A 17659-nucleotide genomic window follows, 5' to 3' on the forward strand; every position below is an offset into this window, starting at 1 on the left:
CTTGAAACAAGGGGAAATTCTGGAGAAAATGACAAAAAGGGGTTAACCAGCAAAGAAAGCTACATCTTGGGAGGCCAGAAAGTGAAGGGGTAAAATGGGAATTTCCAAAAGTCAAGCTGAGTTAGACCTTGCAAAGGAAATGAAAACAAGCAGTAAAAGGTTGTTTAGCAATGTAAATAAAACAAATGAAGTTGAGCTAGAAAGCAGTGCAAATGGATTTGAGATTTAAGATGTGATAGGTACAGACCAGAAGCTAAACGAATATTTGATTTCAGGTTTCAGAAAGGGTACAATGACAAAACCAACATGGATAATAGGTAGGAGAATTGGGAAAAGAAATTAACACAATTAACTTGGAAGCAGATATAAAAACAGAACATCAGATTATTTCTGTCATTGAATATTAAGTACTGAAAAACCTCAGATCTGAAAATATGATAATACTGTCATCAGTAGGAACAGAAATTTTACACTATACTGTAGGAGCTAAATTGAGGCATCAAATTTATTTATTTATTTATTTAGTTAGTTAGTTAGTTCAGGTCTCCAAATAGCTGTTGAATCATATCTAATCATAAGACCTTTTCTTCTAACAAAACCCCAATGACTCAGTGTGATGGAACAGTATATTACAAACATAGGTGACAATTTTTTTGTCTTTTTGTGCTTTACTGGACTTTATTACTCTTGAAATTTAGCTTTAAGATATGTTCAACTGAAATAAAATCAGATTTTTGTCTTGTTTCTTATTCATAGGAATTCTATTTCAATGTCACAGTGTCACTAATAGTATTTGAAAAGAGTTATGACAGTGAATTGTGGCTGTCAAATCTCAGTGTCAGATCTTTTATTTTTTGAAACAAGTTCCATTTGCAATAGATATGAATTTGCCCAACCACCTGTAACACTACCAGGCATAGTCTTTTGATGGTGACCTTGGTACCATGGGGACATTAATTTCAGAAATTTGAAAAGTGACAGCTAATGATTACTAATGTGTTTCATATTTGGAAATGCAGTGCAGAATTATGATATTCCTATGCCTATTAGTGTTGACAATGAATCTTGCTGGTGAAAATGAAATAGTAGCAAAAACATAGCTGTACAAAAGGAGATATTAAAAAGATAGTGAAAGGCAAGTTAAGCACATGTTGGTAGACATCTAGAAATCTAAAACTGCTTGTTGGTGCAAACTCAATCATGTGAAAGACACAGTTAATTTATCGAATTCCCCATCATGCATGATAAATGCTCAAGAATATATACACTTTCTCAGAAAAAAAAAAAGTAATCAAAATCTTTTGGGAAAAGGGAGGAGTAATTACCATAGTTTTCATTGGTGAAATATCTCAAGGCCTTACAAAGAACTGTAGGAAAGATAACACAATGTTTCTGTTTATACTGGTATAAATAGAATGAAGTTACACTAGACTAGAGTTGGAATAAGATTAAATCTATCTAGGAGTATATCTCAGCCTTACTCCACCCATGAACTTTGTAAAATTACAACCACATATACACTCAGACAGACACACAAATAAGTAAAATTGTTTGATAAAAAAGTGGAAACATCTGTACTATTCTGGAAAATATTTGAACAATTTTCAGTTGTTGAAGTACCCTAGAATGAAAATTTTTATTTTTATCTCAAATGAACCTGATATGTCTATGCAAAATGGATCACTGATTCTGCTACTACTCCGGGTAAGAAAAATGAAGACATGAATTCTGCTGGAGAAATAATGTTGTTGATTTCAGGTTGCCCCATCACCTAGAAATAAATGCATAAATGTTCATAGGATCATTGCCTCAGATGACGAGGTGAAAGATGTACAATTAAGACATTTGCAAATTTTAAGGTAAACATGAAATCAGAGATAAACAAGCTTGAATGTTCCTCAGTCAAAGAGTAGGAGCAGTTACTTCTCAACCAGCTGTTGAGAAGTAATTTCTTTCAGAAATTAGGTTCTACATTCAGTAAAACCAGTTTATTGTTGTTGCCAAATATAAACCTGTTAAACAGTACATTTAATGTAGAAGTAGTAACTCAGAAGCCAGTATCTTTCTGTTACTATGTAGTAAACACACCTAGATTGGCATATTGCCAGTCAAGGTTGTCTGTACTGCTTGCCCAGGATCCAAAGCGGGATGTGAGTTCTGGAAAGAGAGAGACAGTGTCGTGGAGCCTCCCTGGAGAGGACAAGTTTTTAAAGCAAAATCCAAAGGCAAAGCTTTTAGGGTAATGTGATGTAAATGAGCAGTAAGACTGGCTGAGGTTTCAGTGGCAATGCTCTGTGATTCCACTTAGAAAGTTTTTTTGGTTTTTTTGCAGTTCATCACCTCATTATGTTTTACTTGCTTTAGGAGAAGCAAAGCTGCATAACAGTGATAAACCTTAGTAAGGCATGACTGGTTTTGGTGTTCCAGTCTGAGTCAACCGTATGTAAAAGCTCTCACCTGGCACCATTTTCTGTGGTTAAATCTCAAATTCTGTCTTTCAATGCAAAAAATAGTTAAATAACAATTATCCATATTGGTGAATCTCTAAATAATAATCATAAAAATAAAAATACAGTGTATTATTCTTCAATCTGTTATATCACTATTAAGACATACCTCTATCGATATTGACTGAATGTGAAATCATTGCAAGGAATTTGACAATCGAGCTCAGAAATATCTTCATGCAATTAATTATTATTTTACTAACCACAGAAGTGAATATATGATGCTTCTAAAACTCCTTTGAATATGTAGCAATACATTAAAAATACATTGTGAAATTAAATATTTAATCATTGATTAAATTGTTAGTAATCTTGATATTCAATATTGAAACATACTATTCTTCTGCCAAATATATATTTCCAGATCACAATAGTCTTCTCTTACTTGAATGATTAAACTGAAAGACACAAAAAATATCTCTTTCTTGTTGATTCTGCAGATTGTAAAAATTGCCTTTTCCAATTATTTTATCTTACTAAATTGCCATGGAAAGAGAAGAAGGAAGTAAAAAACCTCCAGTCATGCACTAGCATTGCTCTATTAAAAATGATTGTGCAGGTCCAGAATTTCTCCCAGTCTCAGGAAAGAAGAAAAATTAAAAAGGATGTGGAAAGAAACACAAAGTTGAAATAAAAAGTGATAAAATGCTAAGCTTTTGTCATATGTGATTGGCCTGTGGAATTATTATGCCATGCTACTCATTAGTTCTATGAATTTAACAGAAGTGTGAAAGGTGTTTTTCACATTTAATGATCATACAGAAATACAGCTAAAAAAAATAAATATATAAGAAGAGACGTGTCTATTCCTCCAAATACAAACCAAGTTCTAATTAAAAAAGACCACTTGCCTGCAGTTACAGTCCTGTCTGTAACTATATTTGTGATCCTGCATCCACTATGAAAAGTATCCTTGTGAATAATAATACTCAATAAAAGCAGGTAGTTTTCAGAGACACTTTTCACTTTTGAATAGGATCCATGGCAGTTGGAACTTTTGGACCAATCAGGTCCTAATTGTTCATAAGTTTTGTACAGAAAAAACTGTTCCTCATGTTATTTCATGTCAGGAAGAATGTCATTTCTCAGAAACAACTACTAGAGCTTTGTATTTGGATCATAAGAAGACATAAAAAAAAAACCCAAACATTTACAGATTGTGGATCTAGTTAGGATTCTTAAAAATCTGCTAAGACCAGAAAAAAAAGTCCCAAGAGTAGTTGCAATTGTGTACTGAAGGCAGGGCTTGAAGGTCACCTTAAGTAAATTTGAGTTAGAAAGGTTATTTAACCTATTGCGAAGAAAGCTTTCTTTGAGTTGAACTCAATGGGTCTTTTCTTTAAGTTAATCTCTTTGCAGGGTTGTTGTCTGTTATTTCAGGTTTAGTGAATGCTTAACTTAAAATCTGGACTCAGAGGAGAATCCGTATGTCACCCAGATTTTGCCCTGTAGTAATCAAGCGTGATACGTAATTCCTTCCATAATCTTATCTCTTTTCCAGTTGTGTGAATTTTTTTTACTTTGTACTTAAAGGTAAGCCTGAAGAAGCAGTCACATAGTGCAGCTTCCTGACTCCTGTTGCTTTTGAGACACCAAGATCAGACATGAGACACTTTAACTACTTAATGCTGCTAAAGTTTTCTGAGGATATAATTCTTTTAAAAATTGCCAACTTTGAACATGCAACAGACTTGTCCTAACCACTACTAGATAACGTGCATCGAGATACAATGATCTTCAAAGAATAGAAGTCCATCTCAGGGAAAATGTGATTGAGAAGTTTTTTGGGGTGATTAAAATACGTGAGGATAATAAAATACATAGACTTTCAAGTGGATTTGATTCAACGGAAAAAAATTTCAGTGTTACTAGTATTTACTAGTTTTTTTGGATGTAAATCTCCATAAAAAGAATGAAACTTCGGAGACAGACAAGTCTGTCTCATGTTTGCTAGATTTTTGACTGTAGCTGTTGAGATATTTTTATACTGAGCCTGAAGGTGTTTATGTGCTGTAATGTAGCATTGTGCAGGTATCGGCGCTGTCTGTGAGCCTGCTGCCTGTAGAACTGGAAAGAGCCTCCTGCTGTGTCCTTGCTAGTTTTTCGATATCTTGACATGGCACTGCATTATGTAATGCAGACAAACCTAAAAGTACACATAATGACACTTTTTCTTATTCTTTCCAGCTTCTATTTGAAGAAAAAGACAAGCCCAGGAAGAGCTGATTTAGGGAACTTTTTGATATTTCTGGTCTAATTATAAATAACAAGTTCCAAAATATTTTCTAACTCTGAAATGCAGTACAAGACATTTTGCTACAGATTGTATAAGGCATAGTTTGTTGTTTTGTTTAGTAGCAACGAGGGTAAGAAACACAGAAAGAGACAGGGGGGAAACATGCATATTGAAAGGAGCCTGCTCTTAATGTTTTAGGCAGAAAGATGCAAGTGTGGAAAGACAATGTGATGGTGCTCTTATGTTTTACGATAAGATGCCTTTCAATGTACTTTTTTTTTTTTGGGGTGGGGGGAGTTAAGTACAGAAGAAATTAGAACAGGATCTCCACCTTTTCAGAAGTGGCAAGTCTGTAAGGAAGAAAGAACATGTGTTCTCCATTATGCCTTTAAAGCAAAGATTTTACAATTCAGACTTGTAAATGAGATTAACAGTCCCGTGTTTAAGGCACATCAACTTAAAATGATCCACCCAAGACAGAAAATCATAAACCAAACCTCAAACTGTATAAATGCATTGCTGTTCCTTTGGCACCGAGTTCAGAAAGGGCAGGATTCCATCCTTGGTTTCTGAGAATGGATTGCAGATACACTGGTTAATAGTTTTGCTCTCTGAGTAGTGCTTCCTACACTCATTAAAGTAAAATAATATCACCCAATAAAACTTTTTAAGTAACAAAAGCTGTTATGATATATTATTTTGTCATGGGATTCTCAGCAAAATAAATTGCAGCAGAAATATCAATTATTCAGAAACGAATTATTTACACGAATTGTCCTGCAAAAAAGTATCATCATTTGTCTTCTGTTTATTTGTTCAAATAATATTATGTGGTGTTACCCCTTTTCTGTCATAAAAAAAAAACAAACTTCTTTTATTAAGTTCTAACCTTCTCACAGACATATGTTAGTATTATTTCCTGATACATATAAACATCATCTGAATACCATAGTCAATTGCCTAAAACAGTTGAAAAGATAAGAACTGGGGAAATGAGAATATATTTTATCATTGCAGGTTAAGAAAGTTATAGGTTTCTCACTTATTTAAGAAATCTTGGATTATAATTACAGTGATGCATACAACAAAATAGCTCCTTTCTAGAAAAGATTTTAAAGTAATACAACAAAGTGACACTTTGATAGCAACACTTATGGGGTTTAACACAAAAGAAAAAATGAAGGATAAAAAGCCACCCATATCTAAGCACAATTCAGCTGGATAGATATGAATTTTCTCTCACAGTTATCTAACAATAGCTGTTACCTCCTCCAGTTCAAGGACAAAAAAATTAACCACAGATATTTTCTTCATTTATAAAAGACTAGAAAATAGTCTAAGGTACTAAATGTACTAAAGGTCTAAGGTACTAAAGGCTGGGTTTTTTTGCATTGTACCTATACAGGCGCACAGCTGAAAACAAAGGGTGAAAGTAGTAATCAGTGAAAACCTTTTTCATCACGGATTTTCAGTTCATTAGAAATTGGATAAATCTGTATTGGTGTACCTCAGGAGCTGATACTGGCACAGTTCTGTTCAACATCTTCGTTAATTTGGACAATAAGAGACAGTACACCATGAGCAATTTCACAGATACAGAACTGGAAGAAGTGGCTGATATACCTGATGTTGTTGGTGGTTGTGCCACCATTCAGAGAGACCTTTACAGGCTGGAGAAGTAGGCCAAGAAAAATATCATGCACTTCACCCAGAGGACGTGCAAAGTCCTGAACCTGAGGAAGAATAACCCCAGCTACCACTACATGCCAGGGGCCAGCTCTCTTGAGAGCAGCCCTGCATAGAAGGGCCTTAGGATCCCTGTGGACAAAAAGCTAACCGTGAGCCAGCAATGTGTTCTTGTAGCACAGAAGTCCAACAGTATCCTGGGCTGAACTAGGAAAATTGTTGCCAGTAGGTCAAAGAATGTGATCCCCTCTACTCACTGTTGGGACACACCTGAAGCACTGTGTCTAGTTCTGGGCTTTTCAGTCTGAGAAAGACATGGACACCCTGAAGAGAGTTCAGGGCAGGTCCACAAGGTATTAAGTGACTGAAACATCTTAGAAGAGCTAGGAATCTTCATTCTGGAGAAGATAACGTTCGAGGATGTCTTGGGTTCAGCAGTAGCAGTCATTTTCCCCTTCTTAGTAGCTGGTGCAGTGCTGTGTTTTTGACTTTCAGCCTGGGAACAGAGCTGATAACACCAATGTCTTTTAGTTGTTGCTCAGTAATGTTTACTCTGACCAAGGACTTTCTGAGCTTCATGCTCTGCCAGGGAGGAGGGGAAGCCAGGAGGAAGCAGAGACAGGACACCTGACCTAAACTAACGAAAGAGGTATTCCATACCACAGCACGTCATGCCCAGTATATAAACTGGGGGCTGTTACCCGGGAGGGCAAAATCACTGCTCTGTCGGTGGGTGGTGAGCAGTTGTGTTCTCTTCTCTAGTTATTTCCCTTATCATTATTATTATTGGTGGTAGCAGAGCATGACAAAGAGAATGAAATATACTTGTGAGTGTGTGCATCTGTGCCCTTTTGGTAACTGGAAACACCACACCACCATCAAATATAGTCAGATTTGTTTGGCATGGACCTGCAGAAATCTAAATTTCATTTCACAGTTGAGTGACTGTCAGGAACAATACTGAATTACAAGGTCTTTTAACGTTTTTTAAAGGTGTGGCTATGATTGCAGCAGTCTTAGGGGATTTTAAACAGAAATGTCTGTAGCTACACAGAGCTGTAGCTACCTTCTTCTCTCAAGTCTTCTCCGTATAAGTTAACATCACATTAAATAATCTTGAGATCAGTTTATTTAAACCACTGCAGTGAAAACAACCTAAGCCAAATCAACATACACCCCTTCTCCAACTGCTTTAAGAAGATCTACACAAAAGATTAGAATGTCTACACAGAAGATTACTTATGTGTCTGAGACGTGTCTACTTTTTACAACTGCATCAGCTAGCCTAACAAGAGATTTTATTTCTCCCTAAAAGCCTTGCAGGTTACTTAGCAGAAGCTTTTATATATAAGTTGCTCTGTGACCAATGCAATTAATAAAGTATGCCTTCTGTACAGTTGTGACTTTAGTGATTTCATATGTGGATTCTATGATATCTAATAAAGGCTGAATTTAAGCACTGCTGCACCCCAGGAGCCCACCTTCCTCAACGCTACTAGAATTTAGTACATTTAAGATCTCTACCTCATTCTCTAAATTTAGCTGCAATCTACAACTAAGCATAAAAGCTGCTGCCAAGTACACACACACATACATGTGACAAAAGTGCTACTGAAATGAGTTATGTATGGAAGGTGTCTGGTTTTAATCTGATGTCTTTGGCAAGAAAAACAGAACATGGCATCCACTGATAAACTTTTGGTGATTCTAGTCACTGCTTTCTTTGTCTATAGTTCCCAAAGAGGGAGAATCTTTTTGAGTTCATTAGCAAGAATACTGAAAATAAAAGAAAATGCAGACAAAGAAACAAGGATGGAATAACTGGCATGGGAAGGATTTATTCATACTGACATCTTCCAGCATGTTTGATGTCATGGTTTAACCCCAGCCAGCAACTCAGGCCCACAAAGCTGCTCTCTCACTTCCCTCACACAGCCCAATAGGACAGGGGAGAGAATCAGAGGTGTAAAGGTGAGAAAACTCATGTGTTGAGACAAAGACAGGTTAATAAATAAAGCAAAGGCCACACACACAAAGTTAAACCCTGTACTAACTAATATGAAGACCTACTGTCTATGCAGAGTAGCTTTTTCCTTATACAGCTTTTCCAAGTCCTTGTGGAAGTGTGTGCCTAATAAGTATACGAGGTCTGGGTGGACTACTTCAATAGTCTGAGTTAAACGTGATGGAGCAGGCACTACATTTTTAAAAGGGGAAAAAAAAGAAAAAAAACAACCAAAAAACCAAAACACATTTGTGACACTCAGACTGGGTGTTTGAGTAGCTCTAAAGTGCCTACTTAAGTCAAAACCTCAATCAGCCAGCACAAACCATAGAATCAATTGTTAAATGGCCTCAAGAAATAAAACTGTATAGACAAGGAAAATAAGTTTCATATTGTACTTAACTTCAGAGTGTAGTATGATAATATCATGATGAACTGCAGACCTTGTTATTGCAAACTTTACATTTGTCACAATTACTTTATGCTTATTTGTAGGTTTTAATTCATTAGTCCATCTCTTATTCATAAAGGAATAAATTGCTATGGAATTAGTCAACCTATCTTGACACATCTAGTAGAATTACTCAATTTCAGGATTCTTCATTAGAATAGTTTCTCACAAGCTGTATACATCTGCATAAGTATGCAACTGCAGTTGTCCACCAGTGAAGGTTTTGAGGTGGTTTTTTTTTTAATTATAATTTATTCTTCCCCTATCAATTCTGTTAAAAACTTCACAAACAAAATATCTATTAGTGAATGCCCTGAAAATATACTGAGCGAATACTGGTTGTCCTTCAAGATGCTTCTCAACAGTGATAAAGTGAAAAAATCTTAATATGAGACAAAAAGAGTTATTTGCAACTGTACCAGCTAAGAGGAGAAAAAAATCAGGAAGGATTTGTTATGGATCTGTGCCATCATCAAAGGTAATAAGGTCCTCAGCAAGCTTTAGTGACCTCACTGGCTGCTTAGTATCATCTGCTCCTTCCTATAGCAAAGTTGTGTAAAAGTTACTAATAAAAGATAATAGCAGGGAGGGTGCCGGTGGGTAACCTTTTGAAACACCTATGAATAGGTGATTTCTCTCTGTTGTAAATCTCTCTCTAAGTTTTTTTCCCAATTTCGCTGATGTTACAATGGCAAGTGCTACAAGACTGGTGCAGAATCCAATTTGTTTTAGATCTGAGAATCTCACTGAGGTCTGTTTTGAGGCTTTCAAGTCTCCAAGGAAGTCACTAAAGGATATTTAAACCTGGATGAACCTGACTTTGAGGTCTTTTTTTTTCCTTCTGTTAGGTACTACCTGAGTACATCCATTCATCCATCCATAAATATATATATATAGATGTATGTACACAATATCCATATATGTGGATGAACATGTGGTTTTGTGTGTGCATGCACACATATATGACCTGAAATGGAAATAACTTGTGAGAATCAAAAATTAGGAAAATAAAAGTTCAATATAACTGACAGTGTTCTTGGAAACTGTTAACCAGCTGGCCACAATGCATTAGTTAATACTATTGATGCACATTAAAAATGCTCCAGGATGAGTAGAAGTTTTAAGGGACAACATCAGCAAACTATTTATCTGAGATCTTTACATCTATAAAGAATTATGAGTTCCATGTTAAAATAACATGGGGTGAAACACTGACATAAAAAAAGGATAAGCAGACAGCACAATTACAGGTAAAAACCCTCAAGCTGACTGTACACTCTGCATGTCACTTCTGAAAATGCAATTCTCTATATGTAAATAGTACCATTCAATTCTTATGTAATTAGATGACTGTTATAAATTCAGTGAAAGTAAATTTTGCTTTTTTCAGGCTAAGGAGTATACCCAGAAAGCTTCTTTGAAAATCACAATGTGAAAAACTATGCTAGATGCTCTTAGTGAGCATGATAGTCGCATGATAAATCCTGTGGTCAGAAATACAACTAGGTAAATTTAGCTAAAATCTGCATGGAACTAGTTAGAAACTTAAAAAAAAAAAAAAATAAAAAAAAATAGTGTCATCAGAAATATAAATATAAACCATAGTTACTCTAATAAAAAAAAAAAAAAGTTATAAGAATTAGAAATACTGTATTGGATACAACACCAACTTGTTTCAATAGAAACAGAGTATTTCAAATAACAAAGACCAGGAAAAAGTGAGTCTTTGTTTTCCAGTGCCAATTTAGTGGATCAATGTGGTAGTTCTGTACTTCACCAAAAAAAAAAGCCAGCTTCAGTGCTGTTCACCAGCCTGGACCCAGATAATAATTAGTTCGTTGTTACTGTATATATTGTACTATTACTTCAGAGTCCCTATCACTGATCACTGCTCCATTAAGCAAATTGCTACTACTGAGTACAACAGCAAAATTAAATTGAGTTCCTGTCCCAAGTCATCTATCTGTCACACATGCTTCATAACTGGTTTTGCGATTGCTACAGCCATGAAGTCAAGGTTTCTTTTTCAATCTGATGTGTACCCTTGATGCTGCTGTAATTAGAGTATTGATTTTACACCATTGAGGAATGTACCATGGCTCTTATTGATTTCAATGAGTAAATCAAAAAGACATTTCCTGTTGTAGTAGTCTCTGAGATGACTAAAAATTCAGTAAAATTTTTGTATGAAAACCATGTGGCAGCTATAAACAGATATAAAATCTGTCTAACATATTAACTATTAGCTTAAAGAGGCTGAAGGATTACGTAGTAGTGCCCAGGAATAATTTTTTGTTCTTCCCTTTTTCTTTCCTCCTAAAGCAGGTTTATATTTAAAATACTGACAAGTACACATAGAAAAGGTGTAATTTAAGAAAAAAGAAAAAGAAAAAAAAAAAAGACTAAAAAGCACCCTTAGTTTGTCTCTTTATAATTCATATCATATTAAAAAAGAAGAAGAAATTGAAAAATGCAATACCCTGGTAGAGAAGCAAACAGATATGAACACTAAAGAGGAAGAGCAATAAAGGCATCTGAACTTCAGTTACCCCCTAGTAAGCCTCACAAAGCCCACAAAATATACACAGGTCTTTAAGTCAGTGCAAAAACACAAACATTTACCTCTGTAAGAAGTCACACTGGATATTGATGGAAATAAAGATCTACAGATCTCTGGACCCAAACAGGAAAGCATAATAAAACTAAATCAACACTAACCACACAATTTTCAGGTAGTCAAAACCAGGTTTAAACCAACTTCTAACTGCTAAACATAAGGCAAAGTCTCTTGCTGGGAGGTCATCCTACCAAAGGGTCTTTCTTGAATCCTTTCCTGGACTATGGGCTTCATCCAGTATAACAATTCCTGTAAATAATACTGCAACACCTAGTTCTAAAATGTATTTCAACATGTCTCTGCCCATGGCAGGGGGGTTGGAACTAGATGATCTTAAGGTCCTTTCCAACCCTAACTATTCTACGATTTTATGATTCTGTGATTTAAGATGACACATCCAAACTGAACTTCTTTGTGTATAACAGCTTGTATTAATAGTTCAGGACAAAAAAAAAATCGTGCTTTAATGGTTGTACAGGTACCACCACCGCTATTATAATTCCTTGTTTCTTCCCCTTCATAAGGTATTTCACCATGCTGTTCAAGGTACTACAACTACTTTCTCTCAAACACCGAATGCTGGAGGGAAACTTCTTCACTCATGAAGTAAGCCTAGGATCAGACACTTCACAAACAGGCACTCTGTATTCAGGAGTTCTAATGAATTCAGGTTTCCTAATAAACTAGGGAGCTCTTCTGTATTCAGGATTCCTGTTCAGGAACCCTAATGAAATAAATGAAGCTCTGTGTGTCTGTGCGCCGGAGAGAAGGGAGCTGCTTATATGGACATCTTTCATTCTTTCGTTCATGCCAGCTGTGTACACACTAAACAATTCCAAATTCATTTATATTATTTCCTTTAATAGTCCAAGGACTATTCCAGGTAAAATTGATTTCATAGTCAGTTCTTCACTAAATTAGGCCGTCTGTTCCTCGTAAACAAACCTCACAAAAATAAATTTCCTCCAAATTTTCATTTAGTTCTGGGAATAATATAATGTGGTCTTTTTATGACTAAAACTACTGTAAAACCTTTACTTGCTTAGGATAAATGGGGTGGGTTGACCCTGTCTGGATTCTGGGTGCCCAGCAAAGCCACTCTATCACTCTCCCTCCTCAGATGGACAAGGGAGAGAAAATATAATGAAAAGCTCAAGGGTTGAGATAAGGACAGGGAGAGACCACTCACCAGTGATTTGCAGAAATACTGGCCTGTTTTTCTCCTTCCTACATGTTTCCCAACTCTTCTCAGTACCCTTATCTTCTTGATATATTAGGAGTAAAACCCCTTTTATTTATTTGCTATGCAGTCTGGTTGTAAGTGTGATGACTGACAGATTGTCTTAGCAGACTAAAAGACTGCTGGGTTGCTGCCTCAAGAAATGAATCTCAATCTTTCTCTTCAGGGTTTTTTTTCAATTTCTCATTATACATTACTGCACTTATGTTACTATTAAAAGGTTTGTATCTTATGCTAATGTGGTAGAAATAAAAAAGATTGTAATTTTCTGCCTACAGAACAGCTTGATATAATTATAGGCTTATAATTCATGGTTACTGATATATTATCTTTCCATTTTCTCATGCAGATTTGTATTTGGGAGACATACATTCACAGTTTCAATAGCCATGGGGAGTTCTTGAAGCAGAAGGTGGATATCAGTTTTACATAAATATAATTATTCCTCATATTATGTGCTAAAACAAACTTCCAGCTTCTAGCATTATGTGAGTTCTTGGACTCTTTCATGTAACTGTATCATGATGAATTTCTTTTTGAGACCATTTCTACTTTAGGTTCTTTGTGGTATATACAAATAGATTAAGAAGTAATGCTAACAGAAATTTTGCTATATGGCAATATTTCCCTAAGTTGTAGGTAAAGAATATCATGTAATTTGTAATGATAAGCACAGTAATGAAAGCATATAGTAGTCAGCTATTACCAACAGTAATTGGTGCACCTTTCATCTCCTGTCAAGAAGAGCGGTGCGGATTAGGACCAAAAGGCAACTATCAACTGTCTTGTTTCCGGACTCAAACAAAAGGAAAAGAGGTGCCTGTCTGAGCTGATAGCTTCTGGCCTTTTGATCAGGCTCTACCAGAAGTCATCCAGACGTAGGAACCTGATTTCTCATCAACGGGCTACTGTCTTTGATGTAGGTAAAGTCCTACTGCAGATTGCATTTATAAAGGGAAAACACCAGGACATAATCAAGGAGTGTAGTTACCGATTCACATGGAAAAGTTGCTTTGGCATCCTATTTTCATTGGGGGAGGTAGTAAATATGTTCTACTAAGACTGTTGAAAAGCTATTTCTATAAACCTGCAACACAGTCCTTTGGAAGGCTGTGTTTGCCCTCCTCAGTGTAACAGGAAGTTAGGCACAGTTCAATGTTAGTGAATAGTCCAAGCAAAACAAGAGAAAATATTTACTTTTGAAACAGGGGGGGAATCTCCTGTTTGGGAAAAAAAAAAAAATGCAGTTTGAAAAATTCACTTCTAAGTAGTTAAGCAAAAGAAGTACGTTTCAGAGCAAGACTTTACAAGTTTTACATTCTTCCACTATAAATATAGGTACAGACATTTAAAAAGTATATCAATCATTTATTATTTATTGAAAACCTTGCCAGGAATTATTCTCCAATGTTGGTATTTCTGTTACAGTGGGCTACAGAAGGAACTTCACTCATTCAGGAAGATGCTAAACATCTAATGCTAAGTATTTTAGACAATGTAAATAACATTTGGAGTAAGTACAATGAACCCACACATGTACAATTATTATAAAGAGACTTTTGGTATAAACCTTCCAAGGTCTTCCTCTCAATTTCACCTATACTTTATATTTAATATAATAACTGATATGTCCCTCATGACAAGCAGGTACTCTGTATTTTCTGAAAAAAAGCCTCCAACTGTTTCAGAGTGGAAGAGTACAGCACTGAATTTCACTGTGCCCAGTGCTTTTTTACTAATCCAACCTCAAAAGACCTTGGTTTGTGACATCATAAATAAAAACCTTTTTGAAGTATCCAGATAGTTAGAAAGGGAAATAATATCCAGTTCAGTCTAAACTGTTAAATAAAACACCTATCGCAGTTGAGGAAATCTGATAGACCTACTTTTGTAGTCTAATCTCCTAAATGTAACTAGTATTTGTTTTCACAGTTACATTACAGTGTGGTGTAGGGCAAGTTGTATAGAGCAGAACTGCCTTTGTAGCATTAAGAAAACATTTCTCTGCTAGGGAAACCGTTACCCTGCACAGAATTCCTAAATTTTAAATAATTATATAACCATTTAAATATGAATATTTATCTAGAATGTTTTGTCATACAGTGTCTCACATGTTTTGGGTGTTTTTTTTAAGACTGAATGACTTTTCATGTGGAATAGACTGGGGATACCTATCAGTCCTTATCTGACTTATTCAGATCCCATTCGAGAATACAGTGCTGGAGAATAAGAACATCACATTTGCTCTGAGTCATGCAGTTATAGGTATTTAAATGGTTAGCTCAGGTATTTAACTGCTGTTTTGGGGATAGTGGACTACCATTGAACACCTTGCATCGATTTGCAATAGAGATTAAAAAATGCTAATCCATATGAAGTATCTACAGCCTGATTAATTATAATGAATTCTGGTGGGTAATATTGATTTACTTATTGACTTAGATATTCAGTATATAGGTATTTAATTAAAAATCTCAGTATATGCTGAAGCATATACAAGGGATTTTATTTTTTCTCTGATACAGATTGCTTGCTGACTTTTCTTAAATAAAAACTTTAGACATAGCTTCAGCTTCTCATTTCCTTGCACTTGCTACAAGTTCATCTTCCCCAAAAGGCAACCAAGGACTTTGAGAAGGACAGGATAAAGTCTAAGAATGGGATAAACTCTCACTTTCTGTCTTGTTCTACACAGAGATTGAAAGGTGTTAATTTTCTTTTTCATTTGCCTCCTAGTATCCAGCTGTTCTGAAAAAGGGGGCAATGGATTCAGGACAGGAAGCACTAGTGTGATTTCTGTATAGAGGGGCCAAGTATCTGGAGATTATTCTAAACTTTTGCCTTGTATTTGTTGTTTCAAGTGTCAGCGTTGCAGCTGTATCCTGTCTTCATTCCAGCTAAGTAATATGGTTTAAGATTCACTCCTGCTACAGCCAAAATCACCAGACTGGGGTGTATACTTCATTAATTAAGAATATACTTTTTTAAACAACTAGCATCATTTCAGGACCCTGAAACTGACAGTGCAAGGATTAACTAAAGAGGAAAAAAAAACACCAAACAAGGAGTTATAGCTGTTGTCAGCAAAGTGATTGAGAGATAAAGGGTTGGCATACTGGAGAAATGCTAGCGCAAAATTCCAACTTTTTATGATGGCATAAAAATTTTAAAAAGAACTTCTAAAGAAGAAGGCACTAACAGTTACACACCTTATGCATGGACTCTGGTCTGCCTATTCTGTTGTCCCCCTGGGGCTCAGTGTTGAGGTTTTCAGGAATAGCACATGGCTATAATGAAGGTTCCTAGAGTACATCTATCAGCTTCAGAGAGTCAAGGCATTTTGTAGCATATATAAGTAAGACAATTCCTTGATAAAGCCTTTTTTTTAAATTCTAGACCTCAAAGGAACCATTTATTGTGCTGATCTCATCAATTACCCTGAAAACTAGCGCCAGTGTTTTCATTGCTTTCTACTAGAGCTAGATGAGTGTGTCATCCCATATTCTTCTATTTTTCTCATCTAAAATCAGTTCATCAAGGGAACACATGCAATTTGAAGTCTAGGCTTTAAAACCAAGAAAAATCACAGTAGAGCTATGACCCATGACAAAACACCCCTTCAATTTTTCTTTTTTTCTAGTAAGACCTCTTTTAAAGATACTTATTTTCCCAGCTCTCAGGAGCTGTTCAGAATAAGAGGAAGAACATGATTTTCCTGTTAAATACTTAAGATGATTCTATCTAGAGTACTCAGAGACTCTTAAAGTAAGCAGAATGAGAGATTTAAAAAAAAAAAAAATTAATCATTTAATCATTAAAAATAGCCTTCTCTAAGTAATAACAAGCTTTGGTAGTGCTTGTAACTGAAGCAGATTTCAAAAACATTCAGCCAGATGTGATTTTGACAGAATGACACTTAATTCTAACAGAACCCTTGCAGCTTTAACCCTAAATCTCTATGTTAAAAATATAATGAGAATATGAAATGCCAGAGGAAGTTAAGAGCCTGTTTCTGATCTCACTTAACACCATTTGTATGGTGTGTAACTGTTGACTTTAGTGGAATTGTTTCCAACTTCCAATTGTGTAAACAGAGGTACGATCAGACTCTTAATAGCTGAGCTTTGTAAAAGCATGCAAAGTATGTTTTACATCTACTCTATTATATCTCCTGTGTGAGTTAAGTAACATATTCTCAGGGTCATGCCAGTATCACTGATGATACTGGTGCATAACAAAGTAGACGTTTTGGCAGAAAACCTTAAAAACTGGAAAAAGAAAATTTTGAGTCCTATCCAGATAGAAACATCCGTGGTCTCTGAGGTTATGCAAGGACCTGAAAACTACAGATGCTGGCTGTTCAACTGGCCAAAATATTCAGAGGCAGGTTGGCCTCCAAGGTAAGGTCAAATAAAACTGTCTCTGTGTGTGGTGGAGAAAGCTGAGTAAATGCGATGGAAAGAAATCATCAGAAAACTTCTATTTGATGCCTTGTGATCCAGCTGAAATTAGAGATTCATTGTGCTGGTCACTGTAAGACAGAGTATCACCATATCTTGGGTCATTATACAGCTAACATATATAATAATGTTGCCACGATATTCAAAATTTTTAAAAGTATTTATGCTCACAGCATCCCCATTAGGCATAGGAACCCAAAAGAACACTCCAAAGTCCAAACTCACCACACCTATCTTGAGGTGTTTGTTTGGAGTGAAGACAACGACTATCCTATGATGATTCACATCGTATGTGTCTCCTTTATTTATTTCATTGGTTTTCCTGTTTCCCAGCAGTGCCCTATACATGAATCAATATTTCTCATATTTTATCCAGTGGTGGAAGCTTACTTATTCTTTTTATTCCTTATTGACCAACCAAAGCCACATAGTCTGGTGTGTGCCACAGCATCTCGAT

Source organism: Pezoporus wallicus, unplaced genomic scaffold (assembly GCF_028554395.1).
Source record: "Pezoporus wallicus isolate ANWC-B61680 ecotype Strahan unplaced genomic scaffold, APGP_CSIRO_Pwel_v1 contig_161, whole genome shotgun sequence".
NCBI lineage: Eukaryota > Metazoa > Chordata > Aves > Psittaciformes > Psittacidae > Pezoporus > Pezoporus wallicus.